The 22150-nt window shown below is 40.7% G+C and overlaps 1 protein-coding gene across 1 annotated transcript in view; it reads left to right on the forward strand.

The window, feature by feature from the left end:
* SEZ6L (seizure related 6 homolog like) overlaps positions 1-22150 on the forward strand; it is a 387992-nt gene that overhangs the window by 67621 nt on the left and 298221 nt on the right. The gene's annotated exons all lie outside the window — the stretch shown is intronic.

Genomic DNA, 22150 nt, shown 5'->3' on the forward strand with positions numbered 1-22150 from the left:
TTCATCTACCATTCATCTCTCATTTACCATAATGCTCAAGTCATTCTGTAGCTCTATGCTAATGTTTCTCAAGCGCATTGCTCAAGGAGCACCATGAAGTAATATGAAAGAATTATGACTTATAAGCAGAGTGATACTGTATAATTAGTATTACCTTAACAAACAACTGTCTGCAAACCCCAACAACATTTGTTAGGGTTCCTTAAAGGGGTTGTCTCACGCCGAAACGTTTTTGTTTTTTTTTCAATAGGACCCCCGTTCGGCGCGAGACAAACCAAAGGGATGGGTTAAAAAATATATATATATATTACTTACCTGAATCCCCGCTCTGCGGCGACTTCTTTCTTTCTTCACCAAGATGGCCGCCGGGATCTTCACCCACGATGCACCGCGGGTCTTCTCACATGGTGCACCGTGGGCTCTGTGCGGTCCATTGCCGATTCCAGCCTCCTGATTGGCTGGAATCGGCACACGTGGCGGGGCGGAGCTACGATGACGACGCGGGACCAGCTCTCCGGCACGAGCGGCCCCATTCACCAGGCAGAAGACCGCACAGCGCAAGCGCGTCTAAAAACGCCAGAAGACGGCAAAATTAGACGGATCCATGGCGACGGTGACGCTAGCAACGGAGCAGGTAAGTGAATAACTTCTGTATGGCTCATGATTAATGCACGATGTATATTACAAAGTGCATTAATATGGCCATACAGAAGTGCTGAACCCCACTTGATTTCACGAGACAACCCCTTTAAGGACAGCAATTTCTTTAATTTGACAAGACCTCATATTCCCCTAATCAGTAATTAGTGTGGTATATGTCTTTTCCAGTTGCTCGTTGCCAGTGGTACATACAAAACCGTTGGTACAATGACATGCCGGTAACCTAGTAGTTGCTTATCTCACTCAAAAACAATTGCCTTATACATTATTTTATGATAAGCCTGCTGACATCCTATGGGGTCAACCCCTTTTAACCCCCTTCCTGCTTCAAAAAATCATAACTTTTTACATTTATTTTCCTAATGACATAGCCACATGACAGCATTTTTTTGCGGGACAAGATGTATTTTTCAATGGCATCACTTTTTACATTTTTTTTTTTGTTGCAATGACTTGGAAAAAAAGGATTTTCAAACTTTTACTATTTTTTAAATTTATTAATAAAAAAGTATTAATATTATTTTTACTTCAAGTTGCCATAGGGGACTTTACCTAGCGATCGTCTCATATTGTACTTTTTATGGACAACCTATTAAGCCCTGCCGCAGGCCTTCACAAGGCCCAGGCTGCCATGGTAATCAAACAGCACCTTCTAATCTCATTGCGGGAGGGCCGTTTGGGTGACAGAGAGAGTCCCTCCCTTTGTCAGGCCATTTATATGCCAGAGTTAGAACTGATTAAAGGGGTTGTCTCGCACCGAAACGTTTTTTTTTTTTTCAATAGGCACCCCCGTTCGGCGCAGGACAACCCCAAAGGATGTGTTAAAAAAAATTTATTACTTACCCGAATCCCTGCTCTGCGACGTCTTCCTTCTTCCTTCTTCTTCCTTCACCAAGATGGCCACCGGGATCTTCACCCACGATGCACCGCGGGTCTTCTCCCATGGTGCACCGTGGGCTCTGTGTGGTCCATTGCCGATTCCAGCCTCCTGATTGGCTGGAATCGACACACGTGACGGGGCGGAGCTACGATGACCACGCGGGACCGGCTCTCCGGCACGAGCGGCCCCATTCACCAGGCAGAAGACCGGACTGCGCAAGCGCGTCTAAAAACGCCAGAAGACAGCGAATTTAGACGGATCCATGGCGACGGGGACGCTAGCAACGGAGCAGTTAAGTGAATAACTTCTGTATGGCTCATAATTAATGCACGATGTATATTACAAAGTGCATTAATATGGCCATACAGAAGTGTATAACCCCACTTGCTTTCGCGAGACAACCCCTTTAAGGGTTAATAGTTTTGATTGGCTATCAGCTGTCAAAGATAGCAAACACACACTGTGTATAGAGTAGGCTCGGCTGCTAAGCCCATGCTATGCAATGACACCTAGTATCCACCATATATGTACAGTGAATGTTGGGAAAGGGTTAAAGACTAACTATTGTTTCTTTTTTTCCCCATAAATCAAGAATTCAAATGAAGATAAAAAAAACTTTAAAATAAACTTAGAGAAAGTTGCCTTTTTCTCCACTTACAAGTCACTTCTCCTCCCTTTATCTCTTGCACTACTCAATTAACTCTGAATTCAATGATAAGATCTCTACACTGAAAGATCAGGTTATGGCCACAGCCCTTAGAAGTCTATGGGGAGGAGATGGAGGCGTAAACACAGAGTGAAAGATAGATGGAGAAAGGGAGGTGCTGTTGAAAGTTCTAGTGAGTGTTTTATCTCAGTCCAGTGCGGAATTCACAGCTACACTGCTCTGTCTTGCTGTATAATGTTCTGCATGCTGCTGCCTTTAAAGATGTGCTATAGAATGATAGGGGAGCAGGGTGTCTTCTTCTCTATGTGGCCATTATATGTTTGACATTATAGAAACAGCTTCCACTGACTAGCTTAGGGAAAACTGACATATAGAGTCTGCAGAGGGGGAAACTGGAGGAAAATTTCAAATACAAGACTTTAAATAGTCATAAATATTGCTACTTCTCTTGTGCACATGATAGTTTTTTTCTGAAAAGTCAACTGAAGGTGTGGTTACACTTTAAAGGAAAGTTGAATATACAATGCAGGTTCGGGTGACAATCTCCATTCTGTCAGTTTCCACAAGGTCTGCTCTGTGTAACTGCAGATAAGCAGGTCACTTGTACAAATAAATAATCCAAATCAGCAACAGAGACCTAAATGTGCCGTGGATAAAAGTAGCAATAAAGATCCTAGCTATGACTGCTGAACTGTATATATAAACCACCTGCACAGTCACTGAGCTGCGATAGTCACTTGATGCCATCCATTCAAGAAAAGGGCAATTTTCACACCAGAAACAAATTCAATTTTCTCTTTACTGGAAGATACAGGAAGAGAGTGGCAGCAGTCAGAGATAATGTAGTAATTCTTCAAAGCTACATATGTGTAAAGAAAACCGTGTAAAGCTTCCTTCAGACCTGCATTCAGGTCTCTGGTCTATTTCTACTGTTTCGTTTCATCTTCGGAGCCAAAAAAGGAAATTACCGGAACTGTTGCGCGGCATATGCCGGATCCTAGCAGAGCTGGACGGAACCTTATTTCATTTGGGATTTGGTGCTGGATCCGTGCCGGAAGCCCTGAATGGAGCTTCCTGCACAGATGTGAATGTAGACTAAATAGTGTGTGAATTTAGTTATTTTTTTCCAGAAGTCCCGTCTGCTCAGATAATAACATAAAGCTGACAGCAACAGCAGTTAAATAAAAAAAAATCTTGGTATTTGTATAGCGCCAACTTATTCCGCAACGCTTTCGGGTAATTATTACTTATTACCCCCCACCAAGCTGGGTTCTCATTTTACCGACCTCGTAAGGATGGAAGGCTGAGTCAACTTTGTGCCAGCTACCTGAATCATGCAACCTTCAGGTCGTAGGCGAGAGCTTACACTCTATGCCACACGAGGCTTAATCTTTGTGTAACTGTATATAGGCTCTTTGAATTCCACTATTAATTTCATGGTACATATAGTAGGGTATTTTTTATTTCTGGGCTTATTCGAGTGAAACTAAGGCCTCATTAACACAAGGTTTTTCACAACCACGTGAGGCATTAGGTTCCAATGCACTCAAGCAACATGACCTATTTTCGGGCTGTCAAAACGAGAACATCAGCGACCGAAATTCGTAGGCTGCAGTCACAGCAGTGCACTTCTTTGATCGATCACTGCCCAAATTGTGACACCAATGAAGACGCTCTTTTATTGTTTTGGGGCAACAACCTTTGAACTATGTGGTCTGGCCTGGTACGTCCATAGAGTTCTGTGTCGCTTGTTTCCTATTGTGCGGAAGGATAGAACCAAATGGCTCTTTTGGGACAGCCTCCATTATATTTATGCCTCACTACATGTTGTTCCCACTATGCCCTTCTGCCAGGTAAGCACATCCCCTGAACTTGTCTTCCCTTTCATAGTAGTTTACCTGACTGGAACACCTTTGTAATATCATAGAAGCTTGCCCTGGGACAGATACCAACAACAAAGGAGCCCCATGTATGAACTTTATATATCAACAATTCTAGTATCCAGGCTGGAATAATAGGGAGAAGGTCTAAAGACCATAAGCCAGGAGATGTTCTGCTATTCTTCTGAATGTATTTTTATGCATAAAGTGCATGTACATGTGTAATTAATAAATGCAATTACTCACAGTGTGTGCATTACATTTGCTATTGTTATATATATGTAGTAAATATGTATGCATGCTCATACAGTATGTATACTATCCTACCAAACGTTGTTGGACACCTGAGCAAGAATCAAAAGTAGTATGTGTTTACATAAACTATGTTGACAAAAGTATTGGGGCAGTCAGGCAAAGGAGATATGCAAAATTGGATGTGTGAGCATTAGGTATAAATGAGAGTATCACACAAACATATCTTCATATCTCCATATATGCCAAGTAATGTAGAGTTAACTGACTTCCAATGGGGTTTGGTGGTGGAATAATACCTGAGCAAGACATCAGTATGGCAAATTGCAGCATTGGCAATTTTATTCAAAAATGGAAAACATTTGGTGTGTGCGCAGTGCAGCCAGGTTAGGTGAGACCTCGTAAACTGACAGAACTTGGACAGTAAATGCATCATGCACATCATCTGATTAAGCAATTGCTCAGGAGGTCTCACAGGGCATTGGAACATCCATTGCAACCAGAACCATCTGTAGGAAACAACATGCGAAGGGTTACCAGCAGCTGCACACAAGCCCAACATCACAGCAGTAAATGCACAGAGGTGCCTGCAATGGTGCTTGGAGCATTGTTCTTGGACTATAAATGAGTGGAAGCAAGTGTTGTGTACAGCTGAATCCCAATACACCAGCTTTCGTTGGATGGCCGCATTTGGGTATGGCAGTTTACTGGAGATCGGTTTCTAAGCAACTGCATCATCCCAACAATGAAGTTTGGAGGAGGTTCTGTTATGATGGGGAGGTATTTCTGCTGGGAAGGACTTGGACCATCGGTTAAAGTGAAGTCCACCCTCAATGCCAATGGGTACAGAGACGCTGTGGACAATATGGCATTACCTACCTTGTGGAAATACTTTGGTACTGCTCCATGACTCTACTAACCTGTCTGAACACCATGCCATACAGCACGCAATGTTGAGGTTTGGTTTGAGGAGCAGAATGTCTGTAAACTTCTACTAAGGTTTGATACATTTCAGCTGGTATTTCTCAATTCATCTAGCAAACATCTGGCAAGTTCTCTCAGAGAAGAAGCTATTCATATTTCCTGACCAAATATTCCAGTTCATTCCAAAGATGTTCAGTAGGGTTTAGGTCAGGACTCGATGCAAGCCAATCCAATTGTGGAACATCCATATCCTTAAAACAATGTGGTACAGTGTTGGATTTGTGCAAAGAATGTTGTCTTGTTGGCAGTATTTCTGACTATTACCAGAGTATTGTTACATTGTCAGCAGCACATTATTGTCTAGAATGTCCAGGTACACCTCTGAGTTAATGGTTCTTGCCACTGAAACCAACGGATCGAGATTATGCCACGTAAAACATCCCCAGACCATAACGAAACCTCCACTGTACTTAACTTTTAGCACAACACAGTCAAGCAAAAGGCATTCCACAGGCATCCTCCACACCCAGGTATGTCCATATAATTTGCAGATGCAGCAGCATGATTCATCATATCATAGAATTTTTTGAATTTCTCAACTGTCCAATGCTGACGATCCTTGTATCATTGTAGAGAGACCAATGTATTGCCATTGTGATGGACAGCTTGTATGAAGCAGCATAATGCGTATAATATTGTGCTGTTCCGGTGTTTTCAATAGTAAATTTGCCCAAAAATGTTTACCTTATATTTTATTTAATAATTGTTTAATACAGTGTTTCCCAATCTTGTTCATAAGAAACCCCAACAGCTGATGACTTAAGGGGTCCCCACAGAGAAAACATATACTAATGTGCAATACTAAGGAAATCCCCACAATGTGACCTGCTGGGATTAGATTGGTAAACTCTAAAATAACGCAATCTTATTAGGTTAATTAATTATTGAATCAATTATTTATTTAATTCATTCATTGTGCCACATTGTACATACACCCGTTTTCTTTATTTCCATCTTAAGTAGTATTAACACTTTCCCTAGATATTTTCTATTTGCTGTGACCTGTACAAATAAAACCTATAAAACACTTATTTTGTAGTGTGAGATATAGTGAAATGAATAAGCTAAACTATGCAAATAACCAAGACAATGTTTCAACTATAACGCATTCCTGAGTTTTCAATGATTTTTTATAAAATATAAGAAGTTCTCCTTACTTTTTCCTTTGCTGCTCTTTACAGCCTGTTCCATGTTTTAAGTTCTAATTTTTTCAGATGGTCTTTCTCATTTTTCTGTTACCCTGCTCTTTGCAATCCACTTTCAGGCAAAGGGCATGTTGCAAGCCTATCATTTAACCAATAGTTCACTGTCCTGCACTTCCTTGCCCTTGCTTCCCATGCTGCATTGCTTTGTCTGTTCTAATCAGTAGGCAGGCAGTATCTGAATACCCACCCATGTGGTGTCCCTGGATGATTTAGGCTTACTAACCATTAGACCAAATGGTTAGTAAGCCTAATACAATGTACACACATAGATCCTATAACAGCAGAAGAGGCAGAAAATGTGTCTGAGAATCTGTCAACCTGTAAGTGCAAGGGAACAGCCAGTGAAGATAGACCCTCCCCCACAGCTAAGAAAATGCCCCAGCATCCTTGTTACTACAAAAACTCATTACCCAACAATAGTGAATTGCAGAGGGGCCTTAAGGGAAACCCCTAGTGGAAACCACTTCAAACCAGGTTTAAAGTGGTAAAACTAAATTTTTAATAAAGGTATATTACTAGATTGATGAGACACACACAGACTATTAGATCTGTTTGAAAATGTGTGCCCCTTTAAAGTTTAAGGGGTTATTCAAAGTTCAGTAATACACCGAGGGGGAGCCTGGAGGGTCACTTTAAGGTCTCAACATTTTAAATTCTATTTTCAAACAAGGACGCACAATTATATAGACTTCCGTAACCCATGAGAGCTCTGACACAAGTAAATAAGCCTAAAAGCTGGGTCAGTGCAAATATTGATCTGTTTGGATTCTTTCCAAATGATTAATTAATGATCCATGGCCTTTTAGGATGAAAGATAGCTTTATGTCCACCTAAAGTGCTTTTAAGTTCTTACAGTATTTGTTTTTAGCATTTGTGTGTTAAATTAATTCACGTCTTCTTTGCTGCTCCAGTACAGTGATCCCTATGGGGAAAAGGTCCTGTGGAAATGAATATAGGTGACATAAATTAGCATAATGATTAATTACAACAAGGTATAATAATTCAGTGTCATTAAAGTCAGTTTAATTAAAGAAGCCAAAAGTTACATTTTGAACAAAACAGGGTAAATGTCAGCATTTGCTAAATGTTGATATGTTTTCTCTTTTATTGTGACCTTATCTAGCTTCTTGCAAAGCTCACTCTTATATGCGATGCTTCATTAGCTATACAGGACAGCAAGCTCTTCATTGGTGCACGGTGCAGTTAATCTTTGTCAGTGTCTCAGAGGCAGTATGTTCCAGGCCGTTCAATATCAGTAAACCTATTAAGGGCTTGATTTACTAAAATATGAATATGTTACGTGCAGTTTAATCGTGCATTTATATAAACAATTTGTCTTGGTCACAATATGGTGTGCTTTTTTATATGCATCCCCTAGACTACATTATAGGTATATCATATTTAGAAGAAGCATACTTCATTTGGGAAATAAATGTTATAATTTGCAATTCGGTCTCTGTCTGTGGATTTACATTAATATGTATGCTATAGTTATGAATACTTGGACTGGGAGAAAACTTAGATTGCCGCGTCGTTGGCATGGAAATTGGAAAACCATCCACCTACAATAATATTATTTTAGGTTCTGCAACATTAAGCCTTCCATTTTTCCTGAGTAATGCCTTGAACAATGAGGCAAAAAATCCATAGTTACCAGCTTGAAGGGGTTGAAGAGAATATAACCAATTGTCAGTCCTCTGTGGTGTTAGTTGTTTTGTCTTTTCGCCATCTCCTATGTATCTTTAATTATTTTCTGACTGATTGGCAGACAGATGCATGCTCGATTTGCTAACTAGAACAGGAAGTATTGGTTGTCTAATGATAGGGCAAATTAGGAGGCAGTTGTTGACCAGAGAAAACCAAGCCTGACCTACATTGGCACATGGTACTCTTTACAAATCACTGGTCAGACTGCACATGGAATATCGTGTAGAGTTTTGGGCACCGGGACTCAAGAAGAACATATCAGAGCTTGACTGGGTTCAAAGGCAGGCAACTAAGTTAATAGATGGAATTGGTGGTCTATAATACCCAGAGAGGTTATCAAAATTGGGATTATTTAGTTTAGAAAAAAGACAGCTGAGGGAGGGCTAATAACTATGTATAAATATATCAGGGGTCAACAGAGAGATCTCTCCTACGATCTATTTATACCCAGACCTGTGACTGTAATAAGGGGGCACCCTCTATGTCTAGGGGAAAGAAGGTTCCTACATAGAAGCGGGTTCTTTACTGTAAGAGCAGTGAGACTATGGAACTCTCTGCCTGAAGACGTGGTGATGGCGAACTCACTAAAAGAGGGGCCTGGATACCTTTCTTGAGCGATACAATATAATATGTTATAATCACTGATTACTTCAGAAGGGTTGTTGATCTAGGGATTATTCTGATTGCGAGATTGGAATCGGGAAGGATTTTTTTCCCCTTACATGGGGAGAGTTGTCATCTATCTCATTGGGTTTTTTGGCTTCCCCTGGATCAACATTGGGGAAAGGGGGGGATTATTGACTGAACTACATGAACATGTGTCTTTTTTTTGGCCTTACATACTATGTTGTTTAAGGCTGTGGGGCATCCTAACATGGGCAGGACTCTCATGACAGTTGTGGTCCTCAAGTCTGGTACAAAAATATTCATCTGCTGGTAATTCCAAAATAAAGTTGATTGTTGCATAACACTCCATATACTTTTCCTGAGTAGTGCCTTGAACAATAAGTTAAAATTCATAGTCAACAGCATCTCTAGCACAAATGTCTAATGAAACGTGGAACCTCCTTCTATAAGATGTTTAAGTCCTTGTAGGTGGCTCGTTTCAAAGAGTTGAAACATTGCCTTACATGAGAATTTAAAAGGCAGGAAATCCAGCACCTCTGAAATAAAATACTATTTGATTTCATAATTAAAATAGCATAGATCAGGGTCCACAAGGACAGTGAAAATGTTCGCACTGCCCTTGTGGATTCTAACCTATGCCATTGTAATTATGAAATAAAGAAGTATTTTACTTGCAGAGGTACTGGATTTCTTGCTTTCTAAGTGTTTCCTGGGTTGGCGACCGACAGCTGCTTTTACACTCCGTTCATGACTAGCTGGACATATGCCTGCAGTGCCATTTCACTGGTTATATCTCGTTTAATGACACTAGTTGGCACATGGTGTCATAAACCATAATGCCAAGAAAAGGAGGATTTTTACCTCTAACTGAATCAAGGGACCTTGACCTGTACTTACTGAAACTTAAAAAGCAAGGGGGTGCACTGTAGGATAACTAACAAGTCATTACAGATTCTTCCTCCACTCTTGATGTAGTGTAAAAGAAGGCCTCCTTCCCACGAGCGTGACGGGCTCCGCAGCGTAATATTCCGCTGTGAAGCCCGTCACGGCGCCCCCCAGAGCCCCTATACTTACCTGCGGGAGATAGCGTGAAATCGCTTCCCCGCCCACCACCGCCGCGTCACCGCTCGTCACCGCTCGTCACCGCCCACCGCTCTCGCGTCACCAGCCGTGTCACGTGACGCGGCCGGACCGCGTCATTTGGCGTCATATGACGCTCGGCGGTGGGCGGGAAAGCGTTTTTTCACGCTATCTCCCGCTGGTTACAGCGGGAGATAGCGTGAATGGACGGCTTCCATTGACTGCAATGGAAGCCGTCAGTGCGTACAGCCCGTCCTCACCCGCAGAAAATAGAGCATGCTGCGGGTGAGGACGGGAGAAATCGCGGTGCGTAATTCCGCGGTGGAATTACGCATCGTGAGCATGGAGCTATTAGGTTCAATAGAACCTAATAGCTGCGTGCAACGCAGCGGATTTTCGCCGCGAATTACGCGGCGGAAATCCGTTCGTGGGAAGGAGGCCGAAATATGATGGCTTGCACTGCACCATCTGGAGGCACTGCGGCTTGTAGCTCACACAGTCAGTAATAAATGAGTTATTTAACATGCCCCATTCACTAGGTTTTCTCTTGTATAACTTGTGAAAGACATCATTTGTTACAATTATGAGTACTAGATGCACAATAATAGATTTGTTGCATGAAATAGGTGCTTTCACATTGGAATGTTTTTTCATTTCTATAGTCATGAAGTTTCTCTTTTCACATGTCTTGGAGTTTAAAGCTTTTACTCACAGAGAATTATGGACATCAGGGGCGTACCTATAGAGGATGCAGGGGATGCAGTTGTACCCAGGCCCAGGAGCCTTAGGGGACCCATAAGGCCTCTCTTCTCCATATAGGGAGCCCAGTACTATGAATAAAGCATTATAGTTGGGGGCCCTGTTGCAGGTTTTGCATTGGGGCCCAGGAGCTTCAAGTTACACCTCTGATGGACATAATTAGTGTGATGATATTAAAATAGATAAATGCATATTAAAAGACATAACTATTAGGAATTACTCAAAGTATGATGAAAATACAAAATTTCCCATGTTAAAATCTAATATAAAAAAGCTTATAGGTTTTTTCTTGCACCGCACTTTGACCCCTTTGCGTGACCTTTAGTGGATGATTTTGGTGTCATTAGATTTGTGACATCCTCACCACCACCGTAAAATCATAAAATTTGACTTTGATATATTGAGTGACCTGTCAGGCTGGGTCAAAGTTCCTATGTTGAGGGAGTGTGACCTGGATGGTGACAGGAGCATATGTTAGAGAGTGAGCTCCGCCAAGAGAGAGACTTAAGAAGGGGCAGGAAAGTGCTAAAGTGAGGAAGAAGTAGACTTACAGGAATGAAAGAGAAGAAAAGAAGATGCCATGAAGGAAGGACCAAGGCGGATAATGAAATTCTTCCTGGCATGGGTTGATGGAGGAGACACGGAGACACGAGTCTGAGATACAGACTAGCTGAAGATGCCAGGGACGGCAGGCCCTGGGGATTCCCTGCAATGGGAGCAGGGTATGAGGGCTTTCCCGGTCCCCATGTCTCCTGCGCAGGAGTGCTGGGGGAACACATGTGCAGAGAAGAGCAGCGAGGGAGTGACATCCTCAAAAAATGATGCCCAGAGTGCCTCAGGGAGGTAGTTGATAGCCGGGAGGCTGCAGAGGGGAGGAGCAACAAACATGGTACGTTGGACCCCCTGCAGCCAAATGAGAAAGCTAGCGCCCATAGGAATAAGAAGAGGGGGGGAAAAAATGAGAGCAAAGAGAGAGGACCATTGTCTCAAACATTTTGTTTGCGTAGCAAACATCGAGTCAATCTAGTAGTATATATACTTTTTAACACAGGTTTTTTGTATTTTCATCATTCTTTTAATTGATTCCTACTTGTTATCTCTAATATCTATATTCATCTAATTCACAAATCATCTAATGCTGCAAAGTAGGAGATTTTGTTGCTTTTCCATACACATTTTCCTAGTGCTAATGCTGGCATGTAAGCAATGCAAAGTCTTTGATATAAACTTTCTAAAGTTTATACTATGAGGAGTTCCCATAAAAGAAGCATATGTCATAGTAAAGGTAAACTCCCTGTACAATATTAAATATCTTGAGCCTTTAGCTACCCCTGCTATGTATCACTATTTCAGTAGTGTAATAGGTAGAGATGAGCGAGCATACTCGCTAAGGACAATTGCTCGATCGAGCATTGTCCTTAGCGAGTATCTCCCCGCTCGGCAGAGAAGGTTCGGCTGCCGGCGTAGGTGACAGGTGAGTTGCGGCAGTCAGCATGGGGAAGCGGGGGAGAGAGAGATCTCTCCTCCGTTCCTCCCTGCTCTTCCCCGCTGCTCCCCGCCGGCAGCCGAATCTTTGCTCCCGAGCGGGCAGGTACTCGCTAAGGGCAATTGCCCTTAGCGAGTATACTCGCTCATCTCTAGTAATAGGCCAATCTAATGGAAAATTGTACATTACTGGACACATTCATGCCACAATCATGGAAAAGAGTACAAAAAGTTAAATTAGTTGCCTATGAAACAAGTATATACCGTATATTCATCATTTATTTTCCACAATGTACATAACTAAAATCTCCTGTTTTGAGAGGGGTTTTATTTCATTTGTTTAATTTACAATATGTTGCTATAAAAATTAACATTAACTTATGTGATGCTTACTTTAAGATTGTACATTAAGATTGTACTACATACTTAGTACAGTAAGTTGATACATTTTTGTTAAAGCAACCCTCTAGGCCCGGACAAACACCACTTCTCTGACTACCTGATGCACAATGCAGCCATCTTCGTTTTCCAGGACTGGAGGGTTGCTTTAAATATTTCCTGACGGATATCAAAATCTCATATTTTCCTATATTATGTAAGGTCTATATAGAGATAATGGCTGAAATATAATGTGTTTTTTTTCATACAGATTAGCAATGGGATGCCATGATAAAGAATATTGAAATCTAAAAGGGAGATAACGTGACTGAAAGAATAAGGTTTTTATTGCTAGTTAGAAGGTTTTTCATTATCTCAACATGAAGATGGTTCACAGATATCATTTTAAGAAATAGAACATTAAAAAAAAAGATCAGGGAGCTCTACTGGGAATGAGAAGACACAATTTACATTTTGAAAGCTTTGAAGAAGAAATGTGTCACTTGAAAGTGTGGTAATGACGCCACAATACATTAAGTAGTGATGGTTGAAGGTTTTAATTCTTCATATACATTAAACACATCCTTTCTCAATTCCTTCTATCTATCTATCTATCTATCTATCTATCTATCTATCTATCTATCTAATATCTATCTATCTAATATCTATCTATCCCATATCTATCTATCTATCCCATATCTATCTATCTATCTATCTATCCATCTGCTATCTATCTATCTATGTCATATCTCTATCTATCTATCTATCTATTTTCTCCTTTGCACATTTGGTCTCCTTTTGACTTAGTAAAATCTACAGTACTGTCCCGGATGTTGTCTGAATGTTGTTTTTGGCAATTCAGACAGAACCCCAGGACAGAAAGGCTGGGTGCACATTAAAAAGTAGTGTAAACCAAGCCTACAAAAAGAGGTGTAACGTGGTCCAACTGATATTCAGTAATTACTATTCTGTTATATATGCAATATGCTTTTTACCTTGCCTAGCAGATAATAACAAGTAGCTGACTGAAGACAACGACTGCTATTTTGTGTTATTTTTACTCATTTGGCTAATATCAGTTAAGTTTATGGATATTACAAATTCAGTACAGCAGTCATGTTCAGTTCCATATTGGACATCATACTTTTTGTAAAGTTGCCCATTACTTTTCAATTATAGATTTCTGAACATGAAAATCCCCCTGCTAGCCAATTAGTCATTCCCATAACAGTTGGCTATATACGATGGTCTTCCAATTTGTTTGCAATCTGTTGGATAAGTCACAAGTTCAGTAGCACTTCTGTACATAACAGACCTATATTAGTCATATAACGAGTAGCTCTGTGTAACTGATCGTGTGGTTCCCTTGAGCACCAGAATTTAAGTCACTTTTTACTATTGGAGCTTAAAACAGATTTTTATCTAGTCTGTGCTCATTGAGGGATTCCCAGAAGGAGGATTTTCTCTGTGAAAATGGACTTTCCAAAAGTGAAAATGCTGTAATATTGCTGATTGTAAAGTTTAAAGCCCCTCTGCAGGTCTATCTCAATGCAGCGTATGTTGGAGGGGAAGACACTGGGCTCAGGGATATATACTATGCTATTACTCGGTTCTGTATTTTCATGTACAAAGGCTGTGTCCTGCTTTCCCACCACACTAAGTGGTTGACATCTTTTCTTAAATCTGACACCAGTTCACCATCAGAGCTGGTGTTGCCATTTGTTATTTTCTCTTTCTAATATCAGTTCACCATCACGACTGATGTCTGTATCTGCTTATTTGGCATTCATGGCCTAATCATCTTGGCTAGTGCATCTTAGGTTTATTCACCAGCCTCTATCTGCCTTCTCCAATATAAATAGGGGGTTTGTGCCTCATGTGTATATTAGAACTCCAGGGTGTCAATTGAGATGATTGGGTCTCAGCCTTGTGTCTTTTTAAAGACATGTTAGGAGGCCTCCTTTTCCTTAGAAGTTACCCAATTGCAGGTTAACATGACTGAGGTTTGGCTCCACCTGAAACCAAATACACATAATTAACTACTGAGAGTGGTTCCCTGATATTTTCACCACATTAAGGTCCTGATGTTCTGTCCGTATGGCCCGAGAAATGCGTTGAGGATTCAGAATATCTGTAGATTTTAAAATTGGATAATTGAGAGCTCTGTCATTTTTAACAGAGCATCTCAATATCATACGTTGGAGCATCCAATATATCTACATACTGTTGGAACACCAATCCAATAGTTTTGTAGTATACTGTTTAGTCTGTACCCTTCTGTGGGTCTAGTTTACCCATCCGCTATCCCACTGAGGGCCTTTGCTGGACACCGCTAAGGGTGCTATGTGGCTGCAAAACTCAACAACAACCTCTTTAGCGTTCATCATCAAGCGTTTTTTACATATGTGGCTCCTTAGTTGTGGATCTTTGGCCACAGTCCTTGACCTCCATCCTGAGGGCTGGGGTCAGACACCACAATGAGGTACTAGCTAGCCTGGTGATTTATGTGTGTGTGTGTGGGGGGGGGGAGTCTATCCAGTTTACAATTCATCCGTTATTAGACCCTACCATCTATCAGGGCATTGTTATTGCCTTTTCACATCTTTGGGGTTTGTTCACCTTAGTACTATGGTTTCCTTTTTACCAGAGAATCTAGGTGTATATGTGTTTGCCCCATGGTTTTAATGATTTATCAATAATACGTTTGTTTTAGGTTATTCTTCTGTAGGGGGTTTTCTGTGAATTAAAATCACAGAGGAAGTATAAAATTTTCCCAAATTACAGGAAGTGATATGGAGTGCCAATACAAACACTATCTTTATAATGTGAGTTATATAACACAAACTAGTGTTGATGGTCACTTAGGCTTAAGAGCAATATTTTTAGGTACATCTTGGTTGACTTAGTACCACCAGATTAAAGGGTTTACCAGCAGGGGCGTAACTAAAGGCTCAGAGGTCCAGGTGCAAAAGTTCAGCTGGGCTCCCCTTCCATCTGTACCTATATTTAGAGGCATAACTTGAAGATCCGTCAGGCCCCCAATGCAAAACCTGTAACTTGGCTCCCAACTATAATGCTTTATTCATAGTACTGGGTTCCCTATATGGAGAGTAGAGACCTTATGCCCCCCCTAAGGGTACTGGGTCTGAGTGCAACCGCATCCCCTATAGTTATGCCCCTGCTTACCAGGATTAAACTATTGATAACCTATCCTCAGGATAGGTCATCAATAGTTGATGAGTTTGGCTTTGCCTTTCACGAACCCACCAATCAGCTGATTGAAGATACCTTAATGCTTGGGTGAGCACTGCGGCTTTTTTACAGGCATGTAACTTCTTGTATCAGTCACATGGCCTGAGAGCAGCTCAGTCTCCTTCAAGTGAATGGGACTGAGTTGCTATACCAGGCACAGCCACTATACAATGTACGTCACTGTACTTGGTATGGATTGAAGTGACTGCTGCATTCACCCAAGCTCCTTTCTCACTTCATTCAACTGATCGGTGTTGGGTCCTAAGTGATGAACCCCTGACAAACTATTGGTGACCGAGCAGTTTAATTCTGTAAAACCCCTTTAAATAAGAAACTAGTCAAAAAAAAAAAAGGAAAAATGTTCATAGGTATTGTTCTCGCTTTCTTTCTCGCCTTGCTTTACTCTGCCCCCTTTCACTCTCCTCTCCCTTTTTTTCTTCTTTAGCTGGGTGGGAATTGGGAATATCTTTATGTGCTGTTGTTATAGATTGATATGTATGGACTGTACACATTTTTTATAAATTGTTTGTACTTTTTCATATGTGGAAAAGAATAAGAAAATATAATAACAACATTTATGTAGAAAAAACCTCATAGGAGAAAAAGGATTAATTGCTGTGTGTGGGTGGTGGAAGCAAGACTCATAGGCTTCCTGTGTGCATCCAGACAGGATTTAAACAGCTTTTTACATGAAAATACTGAATTAAACAATAGAAAACTCTTCCTATGGTACCCATAGATAGCAGAGCATAGTAGAACTGGCAGATTTCCTTTAAAATACCATAATTATCAAGATATACAACTAATATGCAACATAGTAGGCTTGAAATCCCAAAATGACATTATAATATCCTTTGTGGAATAGAAAGCGCGAGGCATTATAGAATATGCGAGAACTTTCCATCAAGTAAATGTCAATAGTACTTATAGTACTGGTAATAATAACAACACAATATCTATATTTTCTGTTTCCAATTATATTCAAATCACTATCACACTATGTGCATCACCACACAAAATTCTGAATACATTCCAACATCCCTGAAGCAAAATTTGCCCTTGGAGATGTAGTAAAACTAATAGGAGACAAATGTACTGCATCTAATAGGAAATGTGAACTTTAACAAATTCAGCTACCTTCAGTCTCTACATTTATCACCCACCTTCTGTCTATTATGTAAATGAAACATCTGCCTGTTCGCTTGAGGTCTAATCAATTTCATTGGCGTTCACATGTCCTACTAAAATAATGGCTGGCAATCATAAATAGCCAAATATGATAATCCTGCCATAAATTATTATTTAGAATTGTCACAATTTGTGATTTTAATGCAAACATTTGTTTGACCAATTATATACCGTTTTTATCTGGTCAGCTCTTTATCCAGTAGCTTCATACTGTAGAACACAGTTGGCAGGACTGGTTCCATCCAGAAGGATACTAAATGGCGAGTAGCATATGTCCATATTATTTCATGGACAGAAAATGGTAATTAATTGATGATGGTGACATAATTTCAATTGAAAGAGAATAGCAGTGTGTGCTATACATTATTTATGATGACTCTATAGCAAATGTGACCTATCGAGCAAAAATGTAATACTTTTGTTAAATATAGAACATTCAATGGTTGTAAGTGTAAAAAGATGTTCCATGCTTCCCATTTCAATTAAAATATTGGAATACAATATATATAACATTCCCAGTGTATACAATTGGATATACAGTATATATTATTTTTGTCTATTTATACATATGTTTTGTACTATGGGAAAGAAGAGCAGGGCTACTTTTGCAGCTAGCATTGCTTTAGACTAATTCAATGACGTCAGCTGGACACTAGATTGCAGTACTTGACTACACCTATAGCAGATGTCTTTTCTGGGTACTAATAATGTTTCCCAGTGTTCAGATAACCCCAGAACTTACAGTACGGCCAAATAGTGTTACAACTAGATAGTAACAAAATACATGTTTGAAACACTTATCGGCATGAATAGGAAACACACTTGCATGGTTATGGATTCATCCACTGGCTTAACTATAGGGGATCAGTTGCACCCGGGTAAGGCCTCTCTTCTCCATATAGGGAGCCCAGTACTATAAATAAAGCATTATAGTTGGGGGCCCTCTTCCAGGTTTTGCATTGGGGCCAGGAGCTTCAAGTTATGCCTCTGCATTAAGTAGTTAAGAGAAGTTGGGGTTGCCCCAAGATAAACTTTTGCACCCATGAGTCTTTAGCTACACCACTACATTCACCATTATATTAAAATAATGGAGTGGTGATGGTAATTGGATGATACTGACAGATAATGGGGCAGATGGTGATGGAAATAGAAATGCAACCTAACAAAGCTGAACCCTAACACTAGCTCTCCCTTAATTATACCATTATCTATCTCTGACACTGACTCTAACAGCAGACACCACTGTCCTTGAGCAACAGTTGCTATATTATGTTTTGATTGTTACAAACGTAATACTTTGTTCTGTGTCCCACATCTGTTCTCAGCACTGTGTTTAGCATATTTCTTCTGCCACCACTACTCTTTCCCCTGATGGCACACTGTGTATGGAGAAGCTGTTCTATGTTGACGGCTTCTCTTAACAGCACCCAATCCCTGCCAGACCCGATGCACTGTCATGCAGTACTGTAAACTCGATGCACTGATACCCTGCATTGTGTCAGGCGGGGAGCTACCACTGTGAAGAGGAGGAGCCATCAGCATTGAACCGCTTCTCCATACACAGCGCACCGCTAGGGGAAAGGGCAGCAGTGGAAGAAAAGAGTTCTGGAGATAGATGTGTGGTAGAGAAGAAAGTATTATCTTTGTAACATTCAATAAAATGTATAAAGCAGCTTTATTAATATGGTGTTAAATGGGAACAGCTGTACTGCAGCTGCACTATAGAGAAAAGTGCAGGCACAGCTGGAGCCCCTCTTCTGCTATGCTGTTAAGTGAATACAAATTTCCCAAGCAACTTCCTGGCAACATCTTCACCTAGCTGCATAGCAGAAAGAGGGGTTTTGGAGTAAAAATGTACAGAATAGACTAATAAAACATGCCGCAAAAATGCTTAGAATCGCCTATTCAGTACATTTTAAAAAATTAAATGATTGTTACACTTTAATTAATATTGGCAAAAAAAGTCTTGGGGTGTATTAAAAGAGGTATAGGGGCGAAGGACGTGAACATTATCCTTCCATTATATAAGGCACTAGTCAGGCCCCACATGGAATACTGCGTACAGTTCTGGTCACCGGTGCTCAGGAAAGATGTCACAGTGCTTGAGGGGGTTCAAAGAAGAGCAACTAAACTAATACATGGAATGAGAGGACTGGAATACCCAGAGAGGCTATCAAAATTGGGATTATTTACTCTAGAAAAAAGACGGCTAAGGGGCGATCAAATAACTATGTATAAATACATGAGGGGACAATACAGGGATCTCTCCCAGGATCTGTTTATACCCAGGACTACGACAGTAACAAGAGGGCATCCGCTACGATTAGAGGAAAGCAGGTTTCATCACCAACATAGAAGGGGATTCTTTACTGTTAGAGCAGTTAGACTGTGGAACTCTCTACCGGAGGAAGTGGTGATGGCAAAATCCATAGAGGAGTTTAAAAGGGGACTTGATGTCTTTCTGGAGAGGAAGGATATTATAGGTTATAAATTTAAGGTTAATTGTTAATCCGGGTTTATAGGCAGGTAGGAACCATTAGGGGTTGATCCAGGGAACAGTCTGATTGCCATTAGGGAGTCGGGAAGGATTTTTTTCCCCAAAAGGGCTAATTGGCTTCTGCTCTTGGGGGTTTTTTTTGCCTTCCTCTGGATCAACACAGGAGGATAGACAGGCTGGACTAGATGGACATTGTCTTCATTCGGCCTAATGAACTATGTTACTATGTTCTCACGTAATACACCATACCACCATTCTAGACTAAACAGATAGCTTTAGGTCTTTGGCCTCTGAACTGAAAAAAATTGACTCTTAGGTCCCAATAGCATACTTATATACTGGTAAGCACTTGAGCACACACATGTATACTCACACATGCATGGCCACAAGATGGTAATATTCTGACAGCAGTCAGGTTGTAAATGTAAATTTTTGTTACACATTTTGACTGCATTTGGGATTTTCTATTCTCACCCTGTAACCCTCTATAAGACTGACAGACAAACATACAGTACACATGGACAAATTTACTCTGCCTAGTAGGCTGTAACAGGTAGAAGGTAGGGGTGTGATGATTGGTGAGCTTTGTGTAATCTTTACAATACCTTTATTACCATTGGGTCTGGAGTATGACATACAGAGCTGTCTGCCCTTAACTTTCCATGAATTTTATTAAAGACTCCAATTTTTCAAGATACATCATCATTACATATGAGCAAAAGCCATGACAGGTGGCCATTCACATCACAAAAACTGGATAGCCACATATACAGTATATACATTTCCTGACAGAGTATCATGAGTGAACTGGAGGAATATTGCCCTTTGCTGATCTTGGGATAACATCCATTGGAGACTCAGAGTTGTGGTTATTCCATTAATCAATATATAATCATGTCTTTGTATTTCTTCTATGTCCTAATAGGACAAATGGAAAGGTGTTGTCTTGATAGCATAATCCCTTTAAGGGAAGCTTATGCTGTGAAATTAAACTTTCTGATGTAACCACTGAATTGAAAATAAGAAACTAGAATATCATATTTAGTTTACTATCACTCACTGCCATGCCAACATCCTCGGGTAAATCCTAAACTGGAAAATTGCTTCTGTTTTGCTTCATTCACCTAAGTAACTTGTACATTCCCATATAGGTTGTATCCTAAGGGATATTTCACAGGTACCAGGATTTGCAGCGGAATTTGCTGCCATGTGGAAAAATCTGTACCAGAAACCATATGCATAATATGTGGATCTTAATGCTGAATAGAAAATGGCTTAAATGGATTGTCTGGGTGTTATATAGGTTTTTTTTAAATAGCTTGTTAAAAAAATAAAAGTAGTGGTACTTACCTGGCCCCACCCCCAATGATCCAGTGTAGTGGCCCCGAGGTCCTTTCTGCCCTTGTTTTGGAATGGTTACCACCTGATTAGTACAGCCAATCATAGGCCATGGCAGTCAGTTTTGCTGGCATCATGGCTCCAAGCATCTGAGCAGTGATCCCAGGGCAGCGGCATATGACCACTGATTGGCTTTGATTGGCTGCAGCGGTCACTTAGTAACCAATCCAAAACAAAGACCAGGAGGACCGCAGGGCTCCAGCACTGGATCGCTGGCGGTGGGGGCGGGTAAGTACCGCTGCTTTTATTATTTTACCAAATTTGGAATCTATCTTTAAAATAAATTGTAGAACATTCTGACAACCCCTTAAATTCTGCTGGTTATTCCGAATCAAAATCTACATTTAGATATGCGAAATTTTAGTGTGGATTTTTGCAGCTGCACATTTGGGTACATGTGAAAGAGCGCTAAGAAAACCAGGCAGCTTGCCTTTGGCTGTGTAGATGTGCACTGCTGAAGTTAGGGAACCCCTGGAAGTAAAACTTTTTTTCAACTTTCAAGGTGATTGCGCTCTGAACAACATTTTGTCATTCATCACCATCTCCTGTTTATCTTTCAAGTAGATGGAATAGAACAACCTGTATCTAATCAGATAACCAAAATGTTTGCAGGAGTAGAAGATAAGAGTGCTGATCTTCAGGAAGGCAGAGTCTTGTCAATGTGTGCGATTATGTTGGTAAGGAAAGGTCTATATGTAAAGGAACAGAGTTATAAATCATGGTACAAAAAGGGAAATGTAAATATATGTTCAGCCACATAAAGGTAATAGCTGATCTACCCGTACATGCAGGGATGTAACTATAGAGGGTGCAGGGGATGCGGTTGCACTCAGGCCCAGGAGCCTTAGGGGGCCCATAAGGCCTCTCTTCTCCATATAAGGAGCCCAGTACTATGAATAAAGCATTATAGTTCGGGCCCTGTTACAGGTTTTGCATTGGGGCCCGGGAGCTTCAAGTTACACCTCTGTGCAGCATAATTTAGGTGTGGGTACAGGTACAGATACAGATAGAGGGGGGGCCCAGCTCACCTTTTGCATCAGGGCCCCTGAGCCTTTAGTTACATCCCTGCATACATGATCTAAACTTATAATATACAGCTATCAGTAATGCACATCCAGTAACACACATTTGCATATGGCTAAACTTTGTTGGGTCTAATTATAATTGGGGGTCCAGATGAGCCGGATTTGCTGCAGATTTTCAGTGTGGACTCTCCGTACCGAAATTCCTCTGCACTTACAGTAGCAACAA

This window comes from Eleutherodactylus coqui, chromosome 5 (assembly GCF_035609145.1).
Source record: "Eleutherodactylus coqui strain aEleCoq1 chromosome 5, aEleCoq1.hap1, whole genome shotgun sequence".
NCBI lineage: Eukaryota > Metazoa > Chordata > Amphibia > Anura > Eleutherodactylidae > Eleutherodactylus > Eleutherodactylus coqui.